General features: G+C 41.1%; 1 protein-coding gene across 7 annotated transcripts in view; it reads right to left on the reverse strand.

Annotated features, from left to right (window-relative positions):
- Positions 1 to 16,848, reverse strand: part of ttll4 (tubulin tyrosine ligase-like family, member 4) — a 102,817-nt gene extending 85,969 nt beyond the window's left edge. For 6 of the 7 annotated variants that reach the window (XR_009511703.1, XM_059967630.1, XM_059967628.1 and 3 more), the window contains exon 1: positions 16,602 to 16,848. The gene's annotated coding sequence lies outside the window, so the exon portion shown is untranslated. Of the gene's footprint in view, positions 1 to 1,189; positions 1,331 to 16,601 lie in introns of those variants that run through there. The other variant, XM_059967626.1, reaches the window with a different exon arrangement.
- Between the last annotated feature and the right edge of the window lie 2,732 nt (positions 16,849 to 19,580).

Here is a 19,580-nt window from a genome sequence, read left to right on the forward strand (position 1 = left end):
GCGTTTATTTATCATTATGTATTTGCTCTTCCGCACATTGGTTGTTAGTCCATCTTTGTAGTTTTTCACTGATTCTATTGTATTTCTTTGTTCTAATGAATGCCTGTAAGAAGATGAATTACAGGGTAGTATATGGTGACATGTGTACTTTGATGTGTACTGTAAAGTTGTAGTTCCAGAACCAGTTCTAGAATTCCAGACACTGCTGATGAGTACCTGCTTTATTACTGTCTCTTGCCACTTAGCCATTATCCATCCACATCAATAATTTGTTTTTAATTGTATGAGCATCAAATTATTTATCAAATACTTTATCAAAGTCCATATAGGTAGCATACACAGATAATTCTTTATCCATTACTCTTTTCAAGTCAGTCAGTTATTGTGGTTTCATGATACTGAAGCAGTTAGTATAACATTTCACAGCATGAGCTGTAATATTAATTGGTTTTAATTCCCGCCGCTCTATGTAAGGAATTTTTACGTTCTCTCTGTGATGTGGGTTTCATCCAGGTGCTCTGGTTTACTACCATGTTACAAAGATGCACAGGTTAGGTTAGTAAATTGTGGACACGCTACGTTGATGTTGAAAGCATAGTGACACTTGTGGGCTGCTTCCAGCTCAACTCCGATTGTGCATGCTGTTGACTCAGGCAAACATTTCACTGTATGTTTCAATGTACATATGACGATTAAAACTAATCTGTATCTTAATCTTTTTGTGGCTGCATGGAAGAGAAAGGCCAGCCTCACCATGAAATATTGAACATCCAATATCAGAGCGTTGTAGATTATTTTAACAATGCAGAAGTTTTATGAGATTCGAATCTAGCAGACTAACATGGAATCCGGCCACACCACAAGTTTTGCTCAAAATGAATGACTAACTGACTGCGGCAAACCGAATACTTACAGCATTGGATTTAAGAGCAAAGGATTCTGCAATCGTCTACATTTCTTATTTATTAACCTCAAAAGAAAACAACTCAAAAAAAAGCAAATGAGTAACAACACTGACCGAAAGCACTATTAATTGACATGGTCAGGAAATACCACAAAATGATTTTCTTTCAATTGTCTTATAACACTGAACAAGCAGAAACAAAATGCAGTTGGAATGAAAATTTGGCAAGCTGCTAAAAACAGTGACTTTACATATACTGGCAGTATAAAGAGAAAAAATACTTACCCCTTCCTTTACCTTTTCGATAGAAATCTAACCCTTTAAGAAACTTCCAAAGACTTGAATTTCCAGTTTATTTACAGACAGCCATTACTCACAAGGGATAACAAAATATTCTACGTAATAATAAATCGCATAATGGTTATCAGCTGAGACAGGTCAAGCAAAGATGGCAACAGACTTGCATCGCCTAGAATTTATTGACAATGGCTTAGTATTTCATTGTTCTGTTAAAATTTAAATGAGGTGATGCATGACTATTGTACTTATAAAAACAATTATGGCCAGGCAAAACTGGTTAGTCAAATGATTGCCAATTACTCAAGTGGATTCGGGAGGGTTGGTATCAGGTTGCATCGCAGGTTCTAAAGGACAATTAAAAATTCCAGTGAGATGCAATGCCAGCATTTATTTATTGCACTGAATGAACAGAACTGGTAGTTAAAAATCTGCTTAATTGCAGTATAGTACAGGTAGATATGCCGGCTGATGGCGTAGTGGAATCAGTGCTGGGCTTCAGGGCGAGAGATCCCGAGTTCAAATCCAGCCGGCTCCCTTGCACGCTCTTCATCCATGCCTGGGTTGAGTGTTGAGCTCATAAAAAAAAGAAAAAAAAACCTGGAGAGGGATGGGTTCCATCAGGTTTCAGACGCCCAAGACACACCATATGATGAGCAATCACCAAAAAGATCGGTGCAAAAAGCTTGTCATGACGGCACCCTGACGACTCCACTAAGGGTGCACACACACAGGTAGATACAAATTCATAATCTGCTTTTTAGCATATTAAAGCAGTCATATTTCAAGTTCAAGTTTACTGTCAACTATCTGTACATACAGTCAGCCCTCCTTATCCATGGGGGTTTGGTGCCAGGACCCCCCGCGGATACCAAAAAACATGGATGCTCAAGTCCCTTATTTAACCTGTCTCAGTGCAGTGGACTTTAGGACTCGGCAGAGATCCAGACCTTATTTAACCTGTCTCAGTGCGGCGGGCTTTAGGATCTGGCGGAGCTCAGGACCTGTCGCCTGCGGCAGTTGCTGTTTCTGTTCCGTTGACGTAAAGCAATCATGATTGAAAATAAAGTGTAAGTAATAAGACGATAGGAAAGAGGTGAACTGCCATTGGTCATTGGAAAAGCGTTAGGCTACAGTCGGTCAACAATCAGAACAATTTTAAAGGATAAAGTGAAAATAATGAAGCATGTGAAGGCCCTGTCCTGGTGAAAGCTACAATTATTACTGAGCAATGCAGTGGTTTAATTATTGAAATACATATGTTTCTTAAGTGTAGAAAGGTAATATATATATATATATACTATATACTAAGACAAACATTTGATTGATTGATGCTAAATAATACTGGATGTACCTGTTCTGACTTAGAAAACTTCCGTGTTTTTTTTTATTCCTGATCACAATTAACTTATTAAAATATAATGCAAAGTGCATATAGTGTGTAACCTGGTAAATAGTAAACAACCCACTATCCTAGTGAAAACTTAGTGGTGGCAGGGTATTCATTAGTCTCAGAGCCCCAGGAAAGAAGCTGTTACCCAATCTGGCAGACCTAGTTCTAATACTCCTGTACCTCCTTCCTGATGGTAGTGGTTCAAAGAAATTGGGGGGTAGGGACCGTCGGCAGTGCTTTGGACACTTTTCTGTACAATACTCCCACTAAATGTCAAAATGGGGGAGAGGGAGACCCTGGTAATCCTCTTGTCAGTTTGAAGCTTCAGATACAAACCCAGAGCACATTTAATGTTGCAATTATCACTGGACGCTTCACAGAAGCAACTCAAATACTGGGGGGTAAAGCTTTCCTTCTTACATTGCATCTTCAGTTAACTTTGGCAGATGTAGGGAAGTGTATGGCCGTGCACTTTGATGGAAGGAATAAAGGTGCAGGCTATTTTCTAAACAGGGAGAAAAGTTAGAAATTGGAGGTGCAAAGGGACTTGGGAGTCTTCGTGCAGAATTCCCTAAAGGTTAACTAGCAGGCTGAGTCAGTAGTAAGAAAGGCAAATGCAATGTTAGTATTCATTTCTACATGACTACAATATAAAAACATGGAAATAATGCTGAGGCTTTATGAAGTATTTGTCAGACTGCACTTGCAGTATTGGATCCCTTATCTTAGAAAGGATGTGGAAAAGATCCAAAAGAGGTTCACGAGAATAATCCAAGAATGAAAGGGTTAACATGAGGTACCTTTGATGACTCTGAGCCTGGATTCTCTGGAGTTTAGGAGGAGGAGGGGGAGTGATCTCATTGAAGCCTGTCGAGTATTGAAAGTCCTAGACAGAGTGGACGGGGAGAGGATGTTTTCAATGGTAGGGCCGGAGGGCACAGCCTCAGAATAGAAAGACATTCCAGAGTGAAGAGGAGGAATTTGATGATGAAGAGAGCACTGTTTTGTAATGAACCACAAGGCCTTTAATTACAAAACAGACTCCATATGGGTTTCTAATCTTTACCAGATGGCTTAATAGCTACAATTATTGACCCTTTCTCTTTCTTAAAATGCAAACATCAATAGCACTCTGCTACCACTCATATGTTCCACTGGGGTGGTACACTACTACAATAATTGAGGGGCTTCGTCACCCAACCCAGCCCCTTCTTTTCCAGCAGCGGAAAAACTCTCTAGTGTGGTTCTTCACCACCAAACTCTGGTGGCTGCACCAAACTTCAGTGCAACCTCAGCATGTACTTCTGCAGCCTGGAATGTGCCAGTCGGCAGCATTCCTCAGATTACCCAGTTAATGTAAACTGAATACTAGTCTTCAGATCATTAGTCCAGTATTTTCATTATAAATTCCAAGTTAATCAATACTCCATTACCACTTCTTGCTTATATTTTGCAGGAGACCCAGTTTTATCACCCTTTGCTGACTTCACCTTCTCAAAGGTTAGCTTTCAGATCTTCATTCTCTTTTCAAAGCCCTCTATAATTGTGAATCTTTTTATTTCTGCTGTCTTCACCGGATCTGTACCTCAGATTGAATATTCTCCTCATCTGATCCAGATAACATGCACACCTAGCACTCCCCTGCTCAAACCGGTTTTCCCCTGACAAAGCTGAACTCAAATCTTTCAGGCTTGCAATATCTCCCCAAGCTTGTGCTCCTCACATCTCTTCCTCCTTACCCCAAATCTATGTCCTTGAATTTTTTTATATCTGATATGGGGAAAGGTTTCTTGCAAACTAACTTATCAATAACCTTCCTAATTTTATATACCTCAGTCATGCCTTGGGATGTCCCGAAAGTGATTTAGCAGCCAATTTGAGGTAATTGTTAATAGGAAGCTGCGTGTTCACATACATTTTGATTTGAAAGATTGGAAAAGAAACTTCAAAATGTATTGATCAAATTACTTTTGGGGATAGAGCAATCTTTTCCAATCTATTATAATATTTCAGCACCAAGACTAGAAGGTGAATCTTGGTAGTGATGGTTTAGATAGCAAGTGCTTTCCAGAGCACCAGAAGTTTCCCCCCATTACATCATAAAACTCTGATGGGAATTATATACAGGCTCCCAAACAGTGGTAAAGAAGTGGTCTACAAATTACAACAGAAGATAGAAAATGTATTCCAAAAGGGCAATGTTACAACAGTAAAAGGGGGTTTCAATGTGCAGGTAAATTTGTAAAATTAGGTTGGTACTGGATCCCAAGAAGGGGAGTTTCTAGAATGCCTGTCAAATGACTTTGTAGAGCCCACTGGGAGATCAATTATTCCGGATTGGGTGATGTGCAATGAACTGGAATTAATTAGAGAGCTTAAGATAAAGGAACTCTTAAGAATGGCCATAATAAGATAGAATTCACCCTACAATTTGAAAAGGAGAAACTAAAATTGGACGTATCAGTATTACAGCAGAGTAAAGGAAATTACAGAGGCATGAGAGGGGAGCTGGTCAAAATCAAATGGAATAAAAACACTCACAGGGATGATGGCAGAGCAACAATGGATGGAATTTCTGGAACCATTTCAGAAAGCACAGGACGTATTACCCTAAAGGCAAGATGACACAACCGTGGCTAACAAGAGAAGTCAATGCCAACATAAAAGTGAAAGAGAGGGCATATAATAGAACAAAAATTAGTGGGAAGTTAGAGAATTGGGAAGATTTTAAAAAGCAACAGAAGGCAACTAAAAAAAGTCATTAAGGAAAAATGGAATATGAAGATAAGCTAGCTAATAATATTAGAGGATACCAACAATTTCTTTAGATACATAAAGTGTAAAAGAAAGTGATATCGGACCGCGAGGAAATGATGCAGAAGAGGTAGTGATGGGGGAGCAAGGAAATGGCGGATGAATTAAATAAGTTTCTTGTCTCTCTAAAGTGCCTCAACATCCTTCCGACAGTGGAGTGACCAGAACTGTATGCAATATTCCAGGTATGACCTAACCAGTTTTATAAAGCTGCAACATAACCTCCTGACTTTTGAACTCAGTGCCTTGACTAATAAAAGTAAGCATTCCATAAGCTTTCTCAACCACCTTATCAACCTGTGTAGCCACATTCAAGGAGCTATGAACTTGGATCCGAACATCACTTTGATCAACAACACTGTTAAGGACCTTGCCGTCAACAATGTACCATCTCCTTGCATTTGCCCTACTGAGGTTTAACATCTGGGTTAAGTCCAATTGTCATTTTTCAGCCCATATCTGCAACTGGTCTATATTGTGCTGTATTCTTTGCCAGTCTTTTACACTACCCTCAATCTTGGTATCATCTACACATACTAACCCATACATCTACATCTTCATCCAGATCATTTATATACATTATTAACAATAGAGGTCCCAGCACAAATCCCTGTGGAACTCCAATTACAGACCTGCAGCTCAAATAAGTCCCTCCAACCACTACCTTGTGCCCTATACTCAAGCCAGTTCTGAATCCAAAAAGCAATTTGCCTCAGATCACAGGCACCTTAATCTTCTGCGTTAGCCTCCATATAGTAACAATCTTTCAAGAATCAATTGATTCTGGCATATTTCCAAAGGAGTGAAAAATTGCAAATGTCACTCCACTCTTCAAGAAGGGCGAGGGGCAGAAGAAAGTAAATTATAGACTAATTAGCCTGAACTCTGGTTCAGAAGTTGCTGGAGTCAATTGTTAAGGATGTGGTTTCGGGGTACATGAATGCACATGATAAAATAGGCCGCAGTCAATCTGGTTTCCTCAAGGGAAAATACTGCCTGACAAATCTGTTGGAATTTTTTGAAGAAATAACAAGCAGGATAGACAACAGAGAATCAGTGGATGCTGGGTACTTGGACTTTTCAGGTGGCCTTTGAATAGGTGCTGCATATGAGGCTGCTTAACAAGTTAGAGTCCATAGAATTACAGGAAAGATACTAGCATAGATAAAGCAGAGGCTGATTGGCAGGAGAGAAAAAAATGGAGCCTTTACTACTTTGGCTGCTGGTGACTAGTGGTGTTCCATTGGGGGGTATGTCAGGACCATTTCTTTTTACGTGATATGTCAATGGCTTGGGATGATGGACTTGATGGTTTTATGGCCAAGTTTGCAGAAGATTCGAAGATAGGTGGAGGGGCAGGTTGTTTTGAAGAAGTAGAGAGGCTACAGAAGGACTTAGACAGATTAGGAGAATGGGCAAAGTGGCAGATATAATAGTGTCAGGAAATGAACGGCCAATAACTTTGGTGCAAGAAATAAAGAGGGAAACCATTTTCTAAATAGATGTTTCCTAAGTGGGGAAGACACAGCCTTAGAATAGAGGGGCATCGTTTTAGATTTGAGATGAAGAGGAATTTCTTCAGCCAAAGAATGATGAATCTGTAGAATCTGTTGCCACAGGCAGCCATGGAGGCCAAGTCATTGGGTATATTAGTCAGGGCACGAAGGGACATGGGGAGAAGGCAGGAGGTTGGGCCTGTGAGGAAAAAAGTATCAGCCATGATGAAATAGTGGAGTAGAGTTGATGGCCAAATGGCCTAACTCTAATCATACATCTTATGCTCTTATACAATGCCATGGTTCCTTCAGTGTTACTTGGAGTTAGTAGGACAACCAGGCACCTGTAGGATATTTCCTCCCTTCATCCTCCCCACAGCCATGGAGGCTAAGTCATTAGACAGATTTAAAGTGGAGGTCAATAGGTTCCTGAATGGTAGGGCATCAAAGGTTATGGGGTAGAAGCCAGGAGAATTGGGATGAAAGGGAAAATAATTCAAAGATGGAATAGCAGAACAGACTCAATGGGCCAAATAGCCTATACTGCTCTTACGTCTGATGATCACTGAATCTTACAGTAACTTATAATATGTCTTTTCTTAACCTCCTCTACTCCAAAGAACAGATTTAGCTTCTCTAGTTTCCAATAACCAAACTGCTCCAGCTCAGTACCCTCCGAGAAAAAGATGATCATCACCCCAGTGGAAACATGTCAACATCTATCTTGTAATCCTGTTTTAGGTTTTATCAATAAATAAGGCATCAATAAAATCACAGACAATAAAATAACAACTTTTCTACAGAACTCCATGTTTTCCAGCTTTTTGTGATAGGATAATCCTCTCACCCAGGAACTAGCACAATGGATATCTTCTTGGCTGGCTCCAATACAAACTTATCCTTTCTTTAATAAGCAGACCAAAACATTATTCCAGACGCAGCCTCAAAAAGACACTACAACTTAACAATGCTCAGTCTTCTCCAATCAGGGTGAGGCCCAATGCAAATTGAAGAACCACATTTCATATTCCACAAACACACAAAATGCTGGAGGAACTCAATAGGCTAGACAGCACCTGTAGAAAGTAGTATAGTCCACATTCTGGATTTCCAGCATATGCAGATTTTCTCTTGTTTGTGATTTCATATTCCAAAGCTGGCATTTCAGGTTGAGACACTTAATCCAATTTCAAGTACCTTTTATTTCCTGTGTTCCAGCCTCTCCTGCAAATCCAATGTTATTTCTCCCAGCTTTGATCCCCTTTCCATACCCCTCCTTAAAAACCTCCAGCATTTCCATCCCTCTCCCCTTTCTATTCATGCATTTATCAACACACTTCACCCATCATTCATCTTTCTTGCTTATTAGATTCTAGCATTCTTTATCACCTGCCAGCCTGTCTCCACTTACTGTCTCTCCCTCCCACCTGACTCTCAGCCTCTTTTTACTGCTCTTCCTTGTCTGCTTTTATCCATCACTGACCTGTGCACAAGGTGTAATATCTAAACATTGTTGGCTACAAGGCAACTTATAAATACAAAAAAAAAAATTGGTTTACCATCACATGTACAAGGATACAGTGAAAACTTTGTTTATGAGCAGCATCATAGTCATAGAGCATGACATCACAGAAAGAAGCCTTCATCCTATCTACTCTGTATTAACCTGGTCTTTTGCCTAGTCCTATTTATTTGTACCAACACCATAGCCCTCCCTACTTCTCATCCACATACCTATCCAGACTTCTCCTAAATGTTACAACTGTTACTTCTCCTAAATGCTTCTAGCATTCCACTGACAACTCGCTACACAATCACAGCACCATTCATGCAGATCATTTCATTACAACAGAGCACTGAGGTTGAACAAGGGAAAACAATAATAGAATGCAGAATAAAGTGCTAGTTACAGAGAAAGTGCTGTGCAGGCAGATGAGGTAAATTGTGAGGTCAACAGTCCATCTGTAGTTAGAAATAATAAAAAACTTCACCCCTCTTCCATTGAGGAAGTGACTTTAGGCAAGAAATCCAACAACAGGTATTTTGATAAGTTGTTCATTTAGATATCTTCACTTGGAGAATTGTTTTTGTCATGAATAGAGCAATCTACACAATGCACAATGCATTGATAAGCCAGATTTTACAAAGATTGCTTAAATCCTCACTCAAAATCGAGTTTAAATGTATTGTCATTCAACAATATTCAGGTATACAGCCAAACAAAACAACGTTCCTTCAAACCAAAGTGCACGCAGAACACAAAATATTACCACAAATAAATTAATATATAGTAAAATACATTTCAGAAGATTGACATTTAGTATAAGATGCATTTATGATACCAGTTATAAAGTAAGCTGTATAACACTACTGGTGCTTCATATGTGATGAGATCTAGTTGGTGTCAGGGATTACAGTAGTCTCACAGCCTGAGGGAAGAAGCTGTTTCCCATCCAAACAGCGTTTGTCCTAATGCTGGAGGTAATGAAAGCACTGTACTGCTTTGCAAAATATCAAACCCTCCAGATAAAATAACTCTCATTAATAGACATTATTATTAACACTTTGCTGAAGCCTAACATTAGTTAAATCATCATGCAACAGTTTTATTTCACATTGCTATTGAAGACTTACATTATAAGCCTGAATACCTGCTACTCCAGACCAATTCCAGGAAAGTACTATTTGTAACCCAAGAAGTTTAAACTGATAAAATTAACTCTTACTAATAATTGCCCTGAAACAAGATATTATGATACATTACAGAACATTATTGAACAAAACCTTATTTATGCAAGAACGCTCTTGGAAATGTACATATCACACAATTTAGAAAAAGGACAAATGTGGCCATGATTTTGAGACAGAAATTTCCTCAAGTCCTTTGAAATTAATCTTCTCGCATCTATTTTTAGCTTGTCGAAAGTAACCAGTCCGGCTACAGAAAACAGTGAATGGCTTCAGGACTGAGCCCCAGCCAGAGAGCAGTGTGCAAGGGTGAGATCAGATATCTTGGGTGACAACTTTATAGGAAGTTTGTTCTTATGGAATGTCTGATTTCTGGAGAAATTACAAGTTAGGTGGCGCCTTACTCAAAATTAATCTCCAGTGCCAAAATAAAATGAAGAACACATGAAATCCAAGTAGTCTGAGTGGGCAGTGGAGCCAGCTCAATCATAGTTCATCCGATCTTCGCCTCAGCTCCAGTTTCTTACTTGATCCTGATTAAGTTTCATCTCAAGTTCAAGTTTATTGTCATTTGACCATATACATCTAAATGAAACAATGTACCTCTGGGACCAAGATACAAAACACTGTACATATATTACCATAATATTAACACAAAATAAACAATACTCTGTAGATGCACTTTACGTCAACTTGTACATATTACATATAGTTAAATATACAGCAGTATAATGCTACTGGCACTATCACACATAACGTGAACTGAGTAGCAGCAGTACAGGTAGATCAAAAATCTTCCAGCCTTGGAAACATTCTATAATCTTCCAGTGATTTTTCTCCTCAGAAGAAAATCTTCCTTGTTTCAGTCTTAAATCAATAACTCCCAATTCAGAAACTCTGGCCTCTAGTTTAACCATTCTCACAGCATCCACCTTTCCTGATCACCTCAAAAATCCTTAATTACATCACCTTGCATCCTTCTAAATGCCAATAAGTATGTCCATGTTGCTTAACCCTTCTTATTTACAAAATTTCTTCACACATTAAATTTACAGTACACCTTCTCTGAACTGTCTTTAATGTGAGATGAACTTTCCCCTTAAGTATGGAGACTAAAACTGCACTTTCTGCAAAGATTTCCACACTGCTCTTTTTCCCCTCCAATTCCCTTGCAATAGGTTTTCTGTACTTGCATGTTAACACAGTGTTAAATATACAAAGAAATCCAAATCTCTTTGCACTGCCTCATTCTGTATTTTAATATTCTTCCTTTCAATTCTTTTAACCTCAGTGGAAAACCTTAATTTTCCCCCACATTATACTCCATCTGCTAAATTCTGTTCCCACTCAGTCAACCAATATCCCTCAGCAATACTTTGTCCTCACTTACTGGAAAATTTGACTATAACATTTGATCACAAAAAAACTGAATGGCAGCATCCATGCTCATGGCGTTAGTTCCCCTCCAAATTACCATCTATCAAGACTGTTTTCTGTTAGATAATCCTTCATCTAGATTGCCTTCAATATCATCAGCTCTTACCTAGTAGTGTACTCTGGGGTACCCTAGCATTTGACCATAAGATATAGGAGCAGAATTAGTTCATTAAGTCTATCAAGACTACTCTGCCATTCCATTATGTCTCTCAATCTATTTCTCCTGCAATCCCTTTGTAATCTTAGATGCCCTTACTAATCAAGAAACTATCAATTTCCACTTAAAATATACCAATGACTTGGCCTCCACAGCTATCTGTGTCAATGAATTCCAGAGTTTTCACCCTCCGGCTAAAGAAATTCCTCCTCACCTCTGTTCTAAAGGGATGTCTTTCTATTCCGAGGCTGCGCCCTCTGGTTCTCGATTCTCCCATAATTGAAAACATCTACTCTATCCAGGCTTTTCAGTATTTTGTATTGAAGATCTAAATACACTTAATCTGCGGGCTCCCCCTTATTTAACTATTTACAGAACTCTAAAATAATTGAACAAAACTGTGAAACTAAATTTCTGTTTCTCTAACTGAGCTTTTAACTTTACAAAGTGTAAGCAGGGACAATCTTGGGAGTTACACCAGATGACCAATACAAGTTTGTAATGGCAGAAGACTAAAGCTAAGCCAATAAATGAAATTGGATGTGGGAAGAGGTCTTTGTCTCTCATAAAAATCCTTGTGATCTGTCTGGTAAAAAATACAGGGACTCAAACTGAAATATCTAGTGTAGATGGGCAAAAAGGTGTGTTGGACTGAAGGCCATTTCTGGATTCCTATGACTGAAATATACTGCAGCTTTAAGTTTTAAATTCAAAGGCATACAGGGTTTTGGTTCAATCAACAGAGAAACCCAAACCACTGCAGAACTCTAGTACATAGCAATGAAAGTTAACTGAACCGCAACAAGATGATTGTCAGTCTTCCTTAAGTCAAAGTCAATGGATAAAATGTTTTATCATGTTTATTCCTGAAGTAGATAGTGCAAGCAAACAAGGGCAACATCCTTCAGATAAGTTCATCAAACTGCTTCTTTCGAGTGTGATTCTGCTACTACTGAAGCCTGCGATCTACATTTTGATGGTGTGCTTTCAGGCTGATTGAGCAGTCTGGCACTTTGCTGTCTCTGAGGGAGTTCAGTGAAGTTTCAAGCAAAGAGTGCAGACTTGAAGCCAAGAAGCCTAGAGACTCCATTTCTCAGTGATCCCGCTGATTAAAGTGTTGAGGAAGATTGAAATCAACAAGGACAAGAGCAGAAAGCAAGTGGGTGTTCAGTGCACCTGCCAGCAGGTGACCAGAGGATGGTGCCACAATATTGGGTGATAGGCAGCTGGAGGAGGAGGCAGATCCCCACAGATCTCCCACCTGGCACTTATCCCTGCAAGCGTAAGTGCTGCAGCTGTCCCTATACCTCCTCTCTTACCACCATTCAGAGCCACAAACAGTCCTTCCAGGTGAGGCAACACTTCACTTGTAAGTCTATTGGGGTCATCCGGTGTTCCCAGTGTGGCCTCCTCTACATCGGCGAGACCCGACGCAGACTGGGAGAATGCTTCGTCGAGCACCTCTGCTCTGCCACAACAGACAGGATCTCCCTGTTGCCACCCACTTCAACTCTGCTTCACATTCCCTATCGGATATGTCCATACATGGCCTCCTCTACTGCCATGATGAGGCCAAACTCAGATTGGAGGAGCAACACCTCATATACCGTCTAGGTAGTCTCCAGCCCCTTGGCATGAACATTGAATTCTCCAACTTCCGGTAATTCCCTCTCTCTCCCTTCACCCATCCCAGTTTCACTCTGCCTCCTCCTCCAGCTGCCTATCACTTCTCTCATGATTCTACCTTCTTCTACTACACAGTGCTTTCCCCTTAGATTCCTTCTTCATTTTTCCTGCCTATCCACTCTCTGCTTCCCCTCTCCCACCCTTTGATCTTTCTTGATTGGTTTTTAACCTGACACCCACCAGCCTTCTCCTTCTCACCCTCCCCCCACCTTCTTTATAGGGCCCCCGCCCCCTCCTTCTTCGTCCTGACGAAGGGTCTCAGCCCGAAATGTTGACTGCTCATTTCCATGGATGCTGTCCGACCTGCTGAGTTCCTCCAGCTTATTGTACGTGTTGATTTGACCACAGCATCTTCAGTGTACTTTGTGTTCATTATCTTAATCTTAGCATACAGTCAACAGTCAAAAGACGGCAGATTCAAGTAACATGAATGTCAACCTTTACTCAGTTGGTAACACTTTTGCCTCAGCAAGATGTAGATTCACGTTCCAATCAAGAAACTTGTGTACAAAGATCCAAGTTTCAGTAAAGAGGGACTGCCATAGTATCAAAGGATTAAAAGAGTAAAGATCAGCTAAAGATTAAATTGAAGATTAGCTTTATTTGTCACATGTACATCTGAACATACAGTGAAATGCATTGGATCATGCCAAATTAAATCACTGAGGATGTACTGGGGGCAGCCCACAAGTGTCCCCATGCTTCTGATGCCAACACAGCATGTCCACAATTCTCCACCCTTAACCATACGTCTTTGGATTGAGAGGGTAAACTGGACCACCCAGAGGAAACCCATGTGGTTACGAAGAGAACAGATAGTGGTGGGAATTGAACCCTGATTCAAGAAGCTGGCGCTGTGAAGCCGATTATGCTAACCGCTACGCTATCATGGTGCCCAAAAAGTTGCATACTTAGACAATACATGTATTTTGAATCTTTGAATTCCTATCCCTCAACTAATTCTACCTTTAGTTATTATTTGTTGATTGCAACATTGTTCTATGCGGGAGTCTGCTGAGCAGTTTTACTCCACATCAACACCAAATAACTTTACCAAAGTACTTTGTTGAATGTAAAGCACTTTCAGATGTGTACAACAAGAACTAAACCTGAGTTTACATGCAAGATTTGTGGAAACACCCCTTAGATAAACTGTTAACCCAAAGGTCTACAAACATATTAAGATACAGGTAACAGATTCTACTTGCAACCTTTCAGGGTAAGAACTTCATCAGGACTAGAAAGGAAGGGAGAAGATGCCACAATAAAAAGCCCAACTTCTTGCTTCATTCCCCACCTCCAGCCACCTGGCTTCATCTATCACCTTCTAGTTTATACTCCTTCCCCACCTTCTTATTCCAGCAGTTTGGCCTGAAACATTAACTGTTTGTTTATTCCTCTCCATTGATGCTGCCTTACCTGCTGAGTTTCTCTGGCCTTTTGTGTATGTTGCTCTGGATTTCCAGCATCTGCAGAATCTCGTGTTTATAACAAACTCTACTGTCTTCTTCTGAGATTTAAAGTTTGAAGTAAATTTATCAAAGCACGTAGATCTGTCTATAAACTACCATCAAACTAGCTTTCTTGTAGGTATTTACAGTAGATACAAAGAAATACAATAGAATCAATGAAAAATGGTAGCGCAACAGTTAGCATAACTGTATTACAGCACTGGCAACTGGTATTCAATTGCCTCCGCTGTCTGTAAGGAGTTTATACATTCTGCCCGTGACCAGTGGGGTTTCCTCTGGATTACTCCCATATTGACATATGGATCAATTGGTCAGATGGGTATAACTAGGAAACATGGGCTTGTTGGGCTTGTTACCATGCTACATCTCTAAATTAATAACTACAAAGATGAACAATCAATTAATGTGCAAAAGTCAACAAACTGTGCAAATACAAAAACAAATACAAATAATAAGTTGAAAATTCAATCACTGTTGACCCAAATTACATTGTCAATTCATACCATCAAAATCGTCACTATCTACAGAGACCTCTCATGCACCCTGTTGCCCATGAAACACGTCTCAGCTCAAAACGTCGACTGTCTATTGCGCTTCATAAGCGCTGCCTGATTTGCTGAGTTTCACCAGCATCATGTGTGCTTCAACAGACTACGTTGCCTGAGATGCCTTGACAACACTAAACATACAGTAAATAATAGAGGATTAATTACAGTAAATCAGCCCTCTGAGTAGATACACATCAAGAGAACTTCTCAAGAGTTGATGGCTTTGTAAGAGAGTGCAGGGAAGAGAGACAGAACGGAACTGATAGGATTGCTCTGCTGTGGACCAGCATGGACCTCATGATCCAAATTGACTCTTGTGTCATAAGTTAGCGAATGCTGTACTGTTAACTCCCAGCTCCACATTCTGTACTGTAAACACATTAAATTACCTATTTGCTGAACAGCCTGTTCTGTCGAGTATAACCTTGAGATCTTACCTCATGCAATGTTCTCCTCTCTTAGGACCTTTCATTGCCAACTCTGAACAGCTCTGACTCTAATTCCAAACCAGTAATTATTGAAGTAATCTATTTTCTTTTGAGCAGTAATAAAGAACAGGAGTGACAGGAAGCACACATGTACTTGTATATATGACAATAAACTTGACTGTAACTTTGAATATGATATCCAACCTTTTCACTGTATAGGGCATCTGCACATTTTGTTCTTCTATTCATGTATTACTCTGCTTTGATGATGCAGATTGGCTATAATAGTTCTGAAAGAGGATACTAAATTTTCTCTGGAGCATCAGAGGCACAACATTGTGGGCCAAAGGGCCTGTAATGTACTGTACTATTCTATGTTCTAAAACTAGACCTAATAGAAGTTCATAACATAAGCAGAGACTGTGATAAGGTATACAGTCAGAACCTTTCACCTAGGCTAGAAAAGTCAAATTCTAGAGGACATACATTTAAGGTGGTGGGGGGGGGAGGTTCAAAGGAAGATCAAAGGGTAGAAGTTTTTTTTAAACGCACAGTGGTAGATATCTGGAAGAGGCTGTTAAGGTTAGGGGTGGAAACACATGATAGTGGAGTCTAAGAGGCATTTCGGCAGACTGCAGGGAATGTTGGGACGTGGATCATATGCAGACAGAGGGATTAGTTAACTTTATCACATTGACAATACATCAAAATGCATCGTTTGCGTTAGCGACCAACACAGTCGAAATATATGCTAAAGAGATCCCAGTGAAAACGTACTAACTCCTGCACAGCTAGCACTGTAAAGCGTTACGCTAACGCATCATGCCATACCGTGTAGCTGTGCTTTAATTTGGCATGATGCCGGGCACAGACATCGTGGGCCAAAGGGCCTGGTGTTGTGCTGTACTTTTCCATTTGTTAACCTATCACAAAAATGAGCCTTCACTGATCAGTTTAGCGTGTACTATGCAAAGGTCACAGGCAAAGTCATCGGCTTATATCTATGATGTGTAACTGCAACCTCCAAAATCTTGTCGATCATCAGCTGGATCACCAGGTAACGTCAGGTGAAGAGCTCAGAGCCCAGGGTGACTACACGACCCGGAGGCAAGCAACCAACCCCCCGTCCCAACCCAACCCAGGGGGCACAACCCCATACAATCCAGGAGGGAAAGGGAAAGGGGCACGACCCACGACACCTCTGCACCCGAGGGAGGGGGCAGCGGTGGACCTGCACCCCTTCGCCCCGCATTCCCACCATCCAGGCAGCCCCTTCCTCACCTATCGGCGCTCTCCACCCGACTGTCAGCCGGCGTGGGGCCTCCACCCGGCCACAGCAGGAAGCACCGCCGGGCCCGGGGGCTGGGCCTGGCTCCGAGCTCCTCCCCGTCCAGCCGGGGGCCGTGCTGTGCCTCCAGCTCCCGCGCACCCGGCCCCGCCGCCACGCATTGCCAGTAAGCCACCGCCGGGGCTCTTTTCTTCACTCCATTCCCGCCGCTAATTCACCGTCAACTCAGCCGGCGCCCAGCTCCGCTCCCTAGCAACGGGCGCCTCCAGTGACGCGATTCTGTAAGCATGGACGCGATGACGTCACCCAAGCCACGTGGACGCGGTCACTGCTTTCGAATTGTTGCTGGCGTGAAGCTGCTGCGAGTAACTTTTACATCGCTCCTATGCATACACATGTTTGTACAATTGACAGTAGACTCAACTTTGGCTCTGATTTTCTGATCAGGTGTCTCTGTAGAAGAGTTACTCGGGCTTGTTACAGCATAAAAGACCACAAGACAATGGGACATAATTAGGCCATTCGGCCCAACACTATTACATCATGGCTGGTCCATTTCCGTCTCAACCCCATTCTTCTGCCTTCTCCCTGTAATCTTTCACGCCCTGACTGATCAAGAGCCTTTCAAACTCTGCTTTAAGTGTACCCAATGACCAGGTCTCCACAGCAGTCTGTGGCAACAAATTCCACAGATTCAGTCTGGCTAAAGAAATAACTCCTCCATTCCAAATGGACATCCCTCTATTCTGAGGATGTGCCCGCTGGTCCTAGACTCTCCCACCATAGTAAACATCCTCTCCGCGTCCACTATCTCTGGGCCTTTCAACTTTTGACAGATTTCAATGAGGTACCTCCACACTTCGCATTCTTCTAAATTCCAGCAAGTAAAGGCCCAGAGCCATCAATCATACCATAAGCCTTTCATTCCTGGAATCATTCTTGTGAACTTCTTCTGAACCCACTTCAATGTCAGTACATCCTTTCTAAGATCGGGCCAAGTTGCTCACAACACTCCAACTGAGGCCTCACCAGTGCTTTATAAAGCTTCAACATTACATCCTTGCTTTCATATTCTAGATCTCTTGAAATGAATACTAACATTGAACTTGCCTTCCTCATCACCAGCTTAACCTGCAAGTTAACCTTCAGGGAATCCTGCATGGGGACTCTAAAATCCCTTTGCACCTTGGATTTTTGAATTTTCTCCATTTAGAAAAGGGTCTATGCTTTTATTCCTTCTATCAAAGTGCATGACCGTATACTTCCTACAATGTATTCCATTTTTAAATCTTTGTCCAATCTGTCCAAGTCCTTCTACAGGCTTCCTGCTTCCTCAACACTGCCTGCCACCCCCCATTACCTTCGTATCATCTGCAAACTTGACCACAAAGTCATTAATTCCATTGTCGAAATCTTTAACGTACTTTATAAAAACAAGCCGTCCCAACACCAACCCTTACGGAACACCACTAGTCACCAGCAGCTAATCAGAAAAAGCTCCCTTTATGTCACACTTTTCCTCCTGACAATCAGCTAATGCTCTATCTATGGTATTATCTTTCCTGTAATACCATGGACTCTTATTTTCTGCAGTACCTTGTCAAGGTTTTCAGAAAATCCAAGTGCACAACATCCACTGATTCTTCAATGCTGCTTGTTACTTCATCAAAGAATTCTGATAGGTTTGTCAGGCAAGATTTTCCCATAAGAAAACCATGCTGACTTTGGACAATTTTACCATGTGCCTCCAAGTACCTCAAAACCACATCCTGAACAATCGACTCCAACATGCTCCCAAACACTGAGGTCAGGCTTACTGGCCTATAATTCCCTTCTGCCTTCTGCCCTTCTTAAAGAGTGGAGAGACTTTTGCAATTTTCCAGTCCTCAGAACCATTCCAGAATCTAGTGATTCTTGAAAGATCATTACCAATGCCTCCACAATCTCCTTCTGAACCCTGGTTCATCTGATCCAAGTGACCTATCTAACTTCAGACCTTTCAGTTTCCCAAGCTCCTTTTCCTTAGTAATACCAGCAGCAGTAACTTCTGCCCCCTGACAATCTTGAACTTCTGTCATACTGGCAGTGTCTTCCACAGTGAAGACTGATGCAAAATACCTATTCATTTCATCTAACATTTCCTTGTCCTCCATTACTAGCTCTCCAGTGTCATTTTCAAGCCATCCAATGTCTACTCTCGCCTCTCTTTTACTCTTTATATATCTGAAAAAACTTTTGATATCCACTTTGATATTTTTGTCTAGCTTGCCTTCATATTTCATCTTACCCCCCTCCCCACTATAGTTTTTTTAGTGGCCTTCTGGTGGTTTTTAAAAGTTTCCCAATCCTCCAATTTCCCATTAATTTTGCTCTATTGCATGCTCTCTCTTTAGCTTTTATGTTGGCTTTGACTTCCTTGGCAGCAATGATTACATCATTCTGCCTTTAGAATACTTCTAAACCTGCTCACCTCTCATGCCTCTGTAAATCCCTTTATTTCACTGTAATACTGATACATCCGACTTTGGCTTCTCCTTCTCAAACTGCAGGGAGAAGTCTATCATATTACGATCACTTTCTTATGGTTCTTTAACCTTAAGCTCCCTAATCTGGTTCATTATACAACACACAATCCGGAATTGCCATTCCTCTAGTGAGCTCAGTCACAAGCTCCTCTAAAAAGTCATGTCATAGGCATTCTATAAATTCCACCCCTTGTGATCCAGCACCAACCTGATTTTCCCCGTCTACCTGCAAATTGAAATCCCCCATGACTATCATAATACTGCCCTCTTTACATGCCTTTTTAATCTCATGTAATTTGTACCCCACATCCAAGACTCATCAGAACTTATCCTTCATGAGGACTCCTGATGAAGGGTCATGGCCTGCAACATCAACTATTTACTCTTTTCCATAGATGCTGCGTGGCCTGCTCAGTTCCTCCAGCATTTTGTGAATGTTGCTACAAG

Source organism: Hypanus sabinus, chromosome 4 (genome assembly GCF_030144855.1).
Source record: "Hypanus sabinus isolate sHypSab1 chromosome 4, sHypSab1.hap1, whole genome shotgun sequence".
NCBI classification, from domain to species: domain Eukaryota; kingdom Metazoa; phylum Chordata; class Chondrichthyes; order Myliobatiformes; family Dasyatidae; genus Hypanus; species Hypanus sabinus.